General features: G+C 46.1%; 1 pseudogene; it reads right to left on the bottom strand.

The window, feature by feature from the left end:
- Positions 1–6,053: 6,053 nt before the first annotated feature.
- On the bottom strand, positions 6,054–7,593 carry LOC104845645 (small ribosomal subunit protein uS8-like; annotated as a pseudogene).
- Positions 7,594–11,775: the final 4,182 nt, after the last annotated feature.

Raw genomic sequence — 11,775 nt, 5'->3', positions numbered from 1 at the left:
GTGAGTTGAGTCAGTGACAGCACAGAGGGTTAGAGAGAGGAGGGTTCTTGTCCAGCCTGTGGGGTGAAAGACATGTCAGGGAAGGCTTTCAGGAGGAGGTGGCAATGACACAGTTTTGAAAGAGACGAAAGAATAAAGGAAGGGTGCAAGCTGTGGGAAAAGGCATTTCAAGCATGGGAACTAGCACAAGCAAAGGCATAGCATGGTGTGTGGGGGGACCTGGTCAGTGGCCCTGTCCTTTTGTGGCTAGGTGAAGGGAACAGATAGCATACACAAGTCCCCTGGTCTGATGCCAGAGCTGCAGGCATCCTGGGGAGCATGCTCCTTTGCCCTCTTGTCCCCACCAGATCCCCTGGGGCCAGGGTCTGGGAATGGGGCCCAGAGCTCCCCAGAGCTGCTGCATGAAACACAAGGAATGTAAACAATTTTCTGCTCCAAGGGCCAGAGATTCCTCCCCATACACTGACCCTGCATGTGCCTCTTGGGGTACCTAGGAAATGGCCACAGGCCTGGCTACCAGGGAGGAGTGTGTGCGTCCCCATCCCAGACTGCACTGCCCACTCTTCTCCTGATGCCCACCTACACCACCCTGCTCTCACCTTGAGCCTCTGAAGACCCCCCCGCCCCCATGCCTGCTGCATAACAGACTGGGAGTCCCTCACAACCCTATCTACACACGCTTCCTCCCAGAAGTTGTCTGAAATACTGACACACAATTCTACCCTACAAGTACACCCTTGCAAACTTGGGTGGGTTCTGTTCAATTACCATCATCTCTTATTATGTGACTTCAGACAAGTTACTTAACCTCTCTGTGCCTGTTTCCTCATCTGTAAAATGGAAAAATAATAGTAGTACATAATTCATAGGGTTGTCGTGATGGTGCGCTGGTGGCTCAGTGGTTAAGAGCTCCACAGCTAACCAAAAGTTTGGCAGTTCGAATCCACCAGTTGCTCCTTAGAAACCCTGTGGGGCAGTTCTCCTCCGTCCTATAGGGTCACTATGAGTCAGAATTGACTCAACAGCAACAGGTTTGGTTTTTGGTTTGGTCATGAGGATGAAATTAGCTAATATTTGTAAAGTACTTAGAACTGTGCATGGGAATGGTAAATGCTATATCTATCTGTCTGTCTGTCTGTCTATCTGTCTGTCTGTCTATCTGCCTATCCATCCGTCCGTCCATCCATCCGTCCAACCACTCACCCACCCACCCATCCATCCATCCATATGTCTATCATCTATCTAAAAGCTACTGTTATCACGAAGATACCTAAATGTTGACAGTATGTATTGCAGAAAATGTTCTCTATATATGAGTGAATTTTATATATTATTACAGCAGTCACTAAACTATAACATGTGGGCCAACAGGAGCCTGTTTCGTAAATGTGGTTTTATTGGAACGCAGCCACGCCCATTCGTTTAAGTATTGTCTATGGCTGCTCTCAAGCAACAGAAACCGTAGGGCTCACAAAAGCGAAAATATTTTCTCTCTGGCCATATACAGAAATTTTGTCACTCCTGTGTATTAGGTTGAATCATATATAATCAGCAATATCCAATTACATTTAACGTACAAAAACATCCATTTCACATGGTTCAATTTACTATAGTTTCTTTTTTTTATTGGCTTGTCAGGGGGGCAGTGGTGGCCCAGCGGCAGAGTTCTCGCCTTCCACGTGGGAGACGGATTCAGTTCCCGGCTACTGCCCCTCACGCTCAGCCACCACCCATCCGTCAGGGCAGGCTTGTGTGTTGCTATGACGCTGCCCAGGTTTCGGAAGAGCTTCCAGACTGAGATGGACTAGGAAGAAGGGCCTGTGATCCACTGCTGAAAATCAGCCAGTGAAAACCATATGGACCACAATGGTCTGATCCACACATGACCATGACCTGGGGATGGTGCAGGACTGGGCAGTGTTTCTTTCTGTTTGTGCACGGGGCCACCATGAGTCGGGAGCTGACTCAGTGGTAGCTAACAATGACAAGTGGTTCATTGCACGTCCCGTCTTACTCATTAAATCCGGAGTGCTATGCTGGTTAAGTGCTACGGCTGCTAATCAAAAGGTCGGCAGTTCGAATTCACCCAGCGCTCCTTGGAAACTCTATGGGGCAGTTCTACTCTGTCCTCCAGGGTCGCTATGAATCAGAATCGTCTCGACCACATGGGTTTACAAGTGCTCTAAATACAGTGATTCCAATACTAATAAAGTTGTAATTATCATTTATTGAGCACACAGTATGTGCAAGGTTTATCTTGAACCCTCACCACATCTCTGCAAGGTAAATACGATCATCCTCTCATCTCTTTACAGATGAGGGAAAGTTGAGGCTCAGACAGATGCTCAGTGTGATCCTGGGACTCAAACTAGTTCTCCAAACCCCACATCTGAAGTGCTGTCCCCACTCAGAGCTTTCTAAGAAGTTGCTAGGACTGTGATCCACCTCTGATTAGGACAAGGAATTGAGAGCTTGGAGATGCCCCACCCCATCTGTCCACTTTGTGAGCCCAGCTCCCTGGGAGCCAGGCTCTGCCCTAGACAGTGCTGAGGTCCCGTCCTAACTACACCCAGTCCTGTGATTTCCCAGCCAGGACGGTGGGACTGTGCTCTGTTCTCTTGGAGGCCCCAGGCCCTGTTCTCAACAATAAGTCTTGTAGTGTGAGCCTCAGGCTGCGCTGGAGAGGGGGTAGGGAGTGCTTTCAAAAATAAGCAAGTTCTTTTTCCTGGACTAGGGAAGCTATTTTTAGCAGTTGCCTAAATTATGGTTTCCCCTCTGCTCTGGGAAAGGCAAGGAAAGCAAAAGCAAACTCCCTCAGCCCCAGAGTCCCCTCTGGGCTGTCTGGTGAGTAGAAGAGCCAGAAAGGACTCGCTGAGACCCAGGGAGAAGGGGAGAGGAAAGGGTGTCCTGGTGGGAAAAGTGAAACTGAAAATTCCCCAAAGTGACACTTCTCTGACTGCAAGGGGATGGCTGGGAATGAGGGTGGGAGTTGTGGATTTTCCCACTGGCTTTGTCATTTTGAGAAATGATTAGGAGAATATAGGTTTTTTTGTCTCACTAAAGCAGGAAACAAGCAGAAGGTCCCTCTCCAAGGCCATGGTCATGTATTCACTGACTCATTCATTCATTCATCTACTCCCTGAGTGACTACCATGTACAGAGCAATCTGCCAGGTGTTTTACATGAACCAGACACCAAGCCCTTACCCTCATGGGTTGACAGTCTTGTTGGGGAGGAAGGCATACAAGAGATGGGAGGTGGTACAGCTCCAGGCCCTGGGACTGTGCTGTTGTTAGGTACCATCGAGTTGATTTTGGACACATAGTCACCCCCTGTGACAGAGTAGAACCAGGCCACAGGGTTTCCTAGGCTGTAATCTTTACATGAGCACATGGCCAGATCTATCTTCCGAGGAGCCACTGGGTGAGTTCCAACTGCAACCTTTAGGTTAGCAGCCGAGTGCTTAACCGTTGTACCACCAGTCCTTCCGGGGAGGGAAAACGATTCATATAGAGGTAATCTAGAACAGCCACCAGAGGATGTGGCATCGAAGCTTGGCCTCAGAGAATGTTGCCACATGACAGTGGGGCTCCAAGAAAGCAGTCTCAACAAAGGGCGTGCCAGAGTGAGGATCTGCATACAGAAAAGCCCAGAGCTGAGTAAGAGTCTAGAGAAGTAGCTCTATCAGGCTGCAACCTAGCGTTCTAAGAGGTGCAGTAAGAACCAGATTGGGGTCAGATGAAGGAAGGCCTTAAATGCCAGGCTACGGAGGAAGAAGTCATTCAAGTCTGGTTGGTCGTCAGTTGATTGGTTGGTTTATTGGCTGATCTGTTGGTTGGCTTGTAACAGAGGAGAGAGTTTGTGAGACCTGATCAGAGTTGGGACTTGGACCGGCAATGCTGGCAGCACTGTATGAGGGGGATTACAGGAGGGAAAGACAGATGACAGAGAGTGTTAGGAGGCAACTCTGGGTAAGAGTTGTCGAGGCCCGGAACTGCTAAGAATGGTGAGGAGGGGACAGATGCCGGAGATGTCACAGCAGGGTGTGCATGCCAGTGTGCTTGTGTGAGTGCATGAGGGGCTTTGGTAGGACATGCACAGGGTGCATAAAACAAGGACTTGGGCTGAGAAGGAGGGGGAATGGGGGCGGGGGAGTCATTGAGCAACAGCTGTGGAGTCAGAGAAGAAGGAATTTCAACACCCAAGCCTCTGCTACCCATTAGAGTCAGAGGTCTGGAGCTCCTGGCCAAAGGGAAACCACCCTACACATCACAACCCATTGCAGCCTCACCCTCTTCTGTTTCCGGGAATCCAAGCCCCTCTTCTAGTTTACACAGATTGAGCTGTCTTTATGGAAAGGGCACAGGAAAAAACAGCCCACAGTTTCCTCTTGCCCTCTTCTTCCAGGCCTCCCACCAAAGAAGCCTACCATTCTGAGAATTCACCACCATTCCAAGCAATCTTGGAGCCCTCATGTGGTGCAAACAGTGTGCTCTGCTGATAACCGAAAGGTTGGTGGTTCGAGTCCACTCAGAGGTGCCTCAGAAAAAAGGCCTGGCAACCTACTTCTGAAAAATCAGCCACTGAAAATCTGTGGAACACGGTTCTACTCTGACACACATGCGGTCACCATGAGTTGGAGAGGACTCAAGGGCAACGGGTTACTAAGTTGACCCTGGGGCTGGGAGAAGCTCCTGACTCATCCTTCCTCCTGGTCTTCTTCCCCTGGAGTCCCAGGACAGAAGACATTCTACCACTCACGAAGGCGGCACCTTGGAGGGCTGTCACAAACCCACCCTGAGACACTAGCTGGGCTTGTGTACATGGTCCCACTCAGGAACACTGGGCAAGTCTTCTCCAGCACAGGGTACCCTCCTTATGATCCAGCTAGTCCCTCTCAGCATCCTGCATTCACACTAGAAAGGGTCCCCTGTATGCCTCTGGGATGGCTGGACATAATCCTGGACCAAAGGAACATTCCAGCAGCAGAGTGGGGTAGGACTGGGGCTGTGGGACCGGTGGGGGACGGGAGCTGCACTGACTCCTGGGAAGCAAATATGATTGCAAATGCAGACCCAGGGTGACCCCTCACCTGCCCCTCAGTCTTGTTCAGGGTTTCATCTGTTCATTCATTCAATCTAAGAAATGTTTCTTGGGCACCTAACAACAACAACAACAACAACAACAACAACAAAAACCCAAGCTAGTTCCTGTCAAGTCAATTCCAACTTACGACAACCCTATGTGTGTCAAAGTAGAGCTGTGCTCCATAGGGTTTCCAATAGCAGATTTTTCAGAAATAGATTGCCAGGTCTTTCTTCTGAGGCACATCTGGGTAGATTCAAACTGGAAAACTTGTTAGTAGTCATGGGCTTAATCGTTTGCACCCACAGGGACTCCTAAGTACGATGCTAAGAGCTGGAAAAATACAATTATGAACAAGACAGACCTAGTTCTTGTATTGTGGGGAGTTCGGTACGGAGGAAAAAGAAGATAATTCAGCGAATATACATAATTCAGTGTGGAGAAGGTTATGAAAGGGCAAGCACAAATGTTTGAGCTTAAGGAATGTTTACAGAACCTCATCCCAGTGGGGGTTCCTTCCAGCCTCAGCCCTCTGCTCACACAAATAGGGTTGTTTAGAGAGGTATCACGTAGTGGGCCCGGAGGCGGGGGAAGAGTCAGCGATGCTATCTAAGATTCAGGACTAGAAGTCCATTCCAGGGTGACTGATACCATCAGAAAACTAAAAACAACCTAAATATTCAACCATAGGGGATTGGTTAAATAAATAAATAAATAGTTTCCTGGAATTTTCCAAATTTCCTACTGTGGGCATTTATTATTTTTATAATCAGAAAAAAATAATGTTGTTTTTAAAAGAAGAAGAAAAGCCCTAGACTAAGAATGGGGAGATTTAGGATTGAGTTTCGTCTCTGCTCTAATGGGCTATCTGAATGACCATGGGCAAGAAGACATCATTTCTTCGTTCCTTATCTTTTCTTTTTTGGTCCATTGAGGCTTTTTTTTTTTTTTTGGTATGCATTACATCCTTAGAAAAAGCATCCCAGGATTTTTGTTCCTGTGTGTTTTTGCCTTGGTTTTCATCTTGCTTCCTCATAGTCCGTGATGGCAGCTGAGGTTGTCAGTACAATGCAACCAGGCTGACAGACAGGAGCAGCTTATTCTACTCCTCTTCTAGATCTTTGAACTGCACATCAGTCCTGGGGCTGATCACTTCAACTTGTTTAACATGCCTGTGAGGGTCACAGTTTTCCCAGCTCTGTTATCAACAATGGAGTCCCTGAGTGGTGCAAATGATTAGGGCACTCAACTGCTAGCAGAAAGGCTGGAGGTTCAAGTCCACCCACAAGCAACTCAGAAGAAAGGCCTGACAAGCTACTTCTGAAAAATTTGCACTGAAAACCATATGGAACAGGGTTTTATTATGATGAAAAAAAAAATTTTTTTTTTTTTTTTTATATGGGATCGCCATGAGTTGGAGTCACCTCAACGACAACTAGTCAAGTTGTTATGACCAACAGTGATTTCAAATTCCCAATGTAAGCATGCTCCATCATCACTTAGAAACCAGATGACGACTTGGAAGCACAGCCTACTAAGAACCTGGCATTGGCCTCTCTTCTCAGCATTGCTGATGCTCTCAAAAGCATTGACTAGGACGTACATGTACACCATTATGGTGGCACAGGAAGAAGTCAGAAAGCAGTCTTATCCTTAAATCAGCAGGCTAAGCCCTGCACTGTCTAGGGTTTCCTCTACCACTGTAAGATTCTACTTGACGTGAGCTCTAAAGTTGCTTCTACCCTGACACTGTAGGCTTTGTGCCACAGATACGTTAGGTGTGAAATAATGCTGGTTGAATCGAATCATTAGTTTGTTCATTCACTCATTCATTCATTTATTCAGCTACCTTTTTTATAGCACTTACTCTCTGCTGAGCACTGTTCTTGGTGCTGGGAATACAGAGGTAAATGAAGCAGATACAGCCCTGCCCTCACAGAGCTCTAATCTCCCAAGCTGAAGTCTTCTTCAAATGCTCTTTCGATTACATCCCTAATGGCCCATCCCACTAATGAACTTGCTGCCTTTTCCCCAAAATGCCTCAGTTGCATTTGTTTCATTCTGAAACACCCAGCTCCAGGCCTGGTCCTGCCCACGTGATTTCACGATGGAACTGTTGCTGACTGCTCCCCTTTCCCCTTTCCCAGCCATCCTGCAAATGTTGTTGTTGGGTGTCATAGAGTCAATTCCAACTCCTAGTGACCCTATAGGACATAGTAGAACTGACCCATGGGGTTTCCTAGGCTGTAATCTTTATGGAAGCAGATCACCAGGTCTTTTCTCCCACGGAGCCATTGGGTGGATTCAAACCATCGATCTTTCAGTGAGCAGCCAAGCACTTAACCATTGTACCACCAGGGCTCACTATCCTGCAAATAGCACCTTGAATAATATTTCTAGGAGCATCCAGATTCTGCAGTCGTCAGTTCAACATCCCTCAACGGTTCCCAGTACAAACTGAAAGCCACCTTCTCTAATTTTTAGGCTCAGTCATTTGGTAGGACTCAAAAGTTCCATACCGAAAAAAAAAAAAAGAAGGAAAATGAATGCATTAAAAAAAAAAAAGGTAAAATTTCTTACTATGTTACTTTGAAGAGTATCTAGCAATAGCACTTCTCATTTACATAAAGCAGATTCGAATAATCTTGTGGTTTGATTTTTGGATCTAGAATCAAGGAATGTTACCTTAAATCGAAAGACAAAGTGAAGTTAGTCAAAATTCCTCTATTATAAAAAAGTATATTAATTATAATAAAATAATTGTTAATAAACCAACTACTAATCTCAGCACATTTCTAACGCTGTAAATTTTTTTTCAACAACTTAATACAGTTAATGCTAGTCATCGAAAAAAAAAAAGTCCATACCAACCAAGCCTCAAGAGTGCTGGCAAAGAGATGGGGAGGAACTAGATCTCTTACATGCTGCTGGTGGGACTGTAGAGTGGTACAACCACTATAGAAACCAGTTTTGGCAGTTTCTTAGACCTACCATTCGATGCAGTCCCAGGTATCTACCCAAGAGAAATCAAAGCATGTGCCCCCAGAAAGCCGTGCACATGAAGGTTCAGAGCAGCTCTTTGTAATAGTTCCAAATTGGAAACAACCCAAGCGTCCATCAACAGGTGACTGGATAAACAAATCGTACTGTAGCCATACAGTAGAACATGCAATAACACAGATGAATATCAAAGTTATGCTGAGTGAAAGAAGTCAGATTAAAAAGTGTACATTTTTATGATTGCATTTATAAAAAGTTCTAGAAAATGCAAACTAATCTATGGTGGCTAAAAACAGATCAGTGGTTGCCTGGGGAGGGACTAGAGGATAGACATGGAGGGGGCGGACTACATAGGGTCTCAGGGGATGATGGAAATGTTCACTATTTGTGACAATGGTTTGAAGGGTATGTACATATGTCAAAACTTACCAAATAAATTGTGTGCAGTTTACCATATGTCAATTATAATGTGATAAAAACTGTTAAAAAAAAACAAACTAATTAGGTCTATTATTGCCTCACAATATCAAAGCACCAGGTCCTCAGGTCACTGTAGCAGCTCCCGTCTAGAAAATTACTGATACTATAAGCTACTCTACAAATTCTGGGAAAGATCCCATATGCCAGGTGTGGCAAGACAGGAAGGGAAGAATCCTCGCCCAGGCCCAAGCTCAGCCTCCCTCCTTTTTCCCTGGAGGCAGTGTAAGATAGGGCAAAGACGATGTGCATCGTACTAGCCTGTGGCTGGGTTACTTCTCTCTGTGAGCCTCAGCTCCCCTGCCCCTCCGTACCTCCACAATGGGATGACAAGGCCCACTTCCCAGGGCTTCTGTAAGCACGAAATGAAATGCATGTATAAAGCAGTCAGGACACTACTGGGCACATCGCTGTCCTCACAGTGTGTTCTCTTCCCCTTTCCTGGCCCCACACTCCACACAGTGTGACTAGGGCCTGGGGCTCAGTTTACAGAAACACAGAGAGAAGTTGAGGGGCTTCCAGAAGCTGAGTGAGGAAGAGGTTAGAAGCACAAACAGGCACAGTGGTGTCAGCTGAGGTCTCTGGGTCTGGGGTTGAATCAACAGCAGCCAGGGTACTCACAGGGCCCTCTCAGCCTGGTTTTCAGTCCAGGACTTGGATAGAGGCAGACAAGATGGTGGGGGGGGGATTGAGAACATAGCCACGAAATGGGGTTTTCAGGACACCAGAGGGACACAGAATCCTGACAATGTATCAGGAAGGAGGTGGGCTGAGTGGGGCAGGGTACAGGAGATACAAACAAGAATAGGAGTAGTTCTAAAGATGGAAAAAGAAAGGAAAGAACAAAGGAAGGGAGAAAATTGATGCACACTGGCATATGAGAGGTTTGAATCCTTGCACGCAGCGGTGGATGTGTGGATGGGTGGAATGGGTAGGCGGCGTGTGCATATGTGTGTATGTGGTGTGGTGGAGTGTGTGTATGTGTGTACGTGGGGCATGTGGGTGGTGTTTGTGTGTGTATGCGGTGTGGTGTATATGTGTGAGTGGTGTGTGTGTATCTGATATGTGTGCAGTACGTGTGTATGTGCAGAGAAAAGATTGAACTTGTCAAGGATTTCATTTTACTTGGATTCACAATCAACACCCACGGAAGCAGCAGTCAAGAGATCAAAAGATGCATTGCATTGGGCAAATCTGCTGCAAAAGACCTCTTTAAAGTGTTAAACTAACAGCAACAAGCTAAGATGTCACCTTGAAGACTAAGGTGTGACCCAAGCCATGGTGTTTTCAATTGCCTCATATGCATGTGAAAGCTGGGTAATGAATAAGGAAGACCAAAGAAGAATTGACACCTTTGAGTTACAGCGTTGGCAAAGAATACTGAATACCGTGGACTGCCAAGAGAGCAAACAAATTTGTCTTGGAAGAAGTACAGCCAGGGTGCTCCTTAGAAGCACGGATAGTGAGACTATGTCTCATCTGCTTTGGACATGTTATCAGGAGGGACCAGGCCCTGGAGAAGAACATCATGCTTGGTAAAATAGAGGGTCAGCAAAAGAGAGGAAGGCCCTCAACGAGATGGACTGACACAGTGGCTGCAACAATGGGCTCAAGCGTAACAAGGATTGTGCACATGGCACAGGACCAAGCAGTGTTTTGTTCTGCTGTACGTGGGGTCACTATGAGTCAGAACAAACTCGATGGCACCTAACACGCACACATGTGTGCATATGATGTGTACGTGGTATGTGTACATGGGGTGTGTGTGTATGTGTGTGGTATGTGTTTATGTACGTATGTGATATGTGTGTGTATGTATGTGTGTATTCATACCTAGGCAATAAATACACGTGATTCAACTGACTTTCAAATCTGAACAGCAAGAAGACTTAGCTCCCCAAAGGATGTAAGTGGAGGAAACAGTAATGTCATGGAAAACCAGCCCATGCCAACTTCTCATCAGCCCACCCTGGGTTTATAAAGGAGCTGCCCAAGCATACTATTTAGGAAATGTTACTGTTGGGAAAGCAGTGTGTTTTACTGTTTTCCATGAACTACACTATGGACTGGGAGCAGAGATCCATTCAATGGATGTCACCCCTGCTGGGGGCCAGAGACAGAGTGTTCACACACGTTGTCTCACTTAATCCCACAACTCAGCAAAGTTGGGAGTTTTGAATGATGAGGACACTGAGGTACAAAACCAGGAAATGATGGCAAAACTAGGGCTCTTTCCCATAACACGCCATCCCACTCCAATCCAGTTTCAATTCAGCCGTGGGTATGTGCATGTGCTCATGTGTGTGCGTGTGTACATATATGTGCCTGTGTGTGTGTCGAGCTGATATAACCCAGTTTCCCTGATGTGTATATTATGATGGGGTGTACACTCCCTGTCTCTGCTATTTGAAGTTACACTGTTGTATTTCAGCAGCTTCCCCATCAAGCCTGAGAAAAAACATGTTGCTAACAATAATGTATCCTGGAGGTATATTCAAAAGCCCTGGTGGCATAGTGGTTAAGAGCTACAGCTGTTAACCAAAAGGTCAGCAGTACGAATCCACCAGGCGCAACTTGGAAACATTATAGGGCAGTTCTGCTCTGTCCTCTAGGGTTACTATGAGTCAGAATCGACTTGATGGCAGTGTTTTTTTTTTTCAGGTATACCATGCTCTACATTAAAAAAAATTAGATATTTGATATATTTCTGGAAAGAAGAATACTACCATTTACTAAGCACTAGGCTCAGCTCAAACTTTTACATTCACTATTTCATTTAATTATCCCAGGACCCTGCAAAGATGGTGTCATTATCTCCATTTTTACAGATGGAGAAATTTAGGCTTAGAGGTTAGTAAATTGCCTTCATAAAACACTTGTAAATGTTTTGTAAAGTTCATAAAACATTTGAACCCCCATCTGATTGATTCCAAGGCTCAGACATAACCCTTCCCCTCACATGCAAATGGCAATACTGGAGTCCCTGGGTGGCACAAACTGTTTGCTCTCGACTAGTAACCCAAGGGTTGACAGCTCGAATCCACCCAGCAGCATCACAGGGGAAAGCCCTGGCCGTATACTTCTGTAAGATTACAGCCACTGAAAACCCTCTGGAGTGCAGTTCTACTCTGAAACACATCGGGGCACCGTGAGTTGGAGTCAACTCGACAGCAACTGATAACTGGTAAATGGCAATATTACCTTCTACAATCG

The sequence above is a fragment of the Loxodonta africana genome, chromosome 1 (genome assembly GCF_030014295.1).
Source record: "Loxodonta africana isolate mLoxAfr1 chromosome 1, mLoxAfr1.hap2, whole genome shotgun sequence".
Classification (NCBI taxonomy): Eukaryota; Metazoa; Chordata; class Mammalia; order Proboscidea; family Elephantidae; genus Loxodonta; species Loxodonta africana.
The sequence above is the reverse complement of the archived record's forward strand: the minus strand, read 5'-3'. Positions and strand labels throughout refer to the sequence as shown.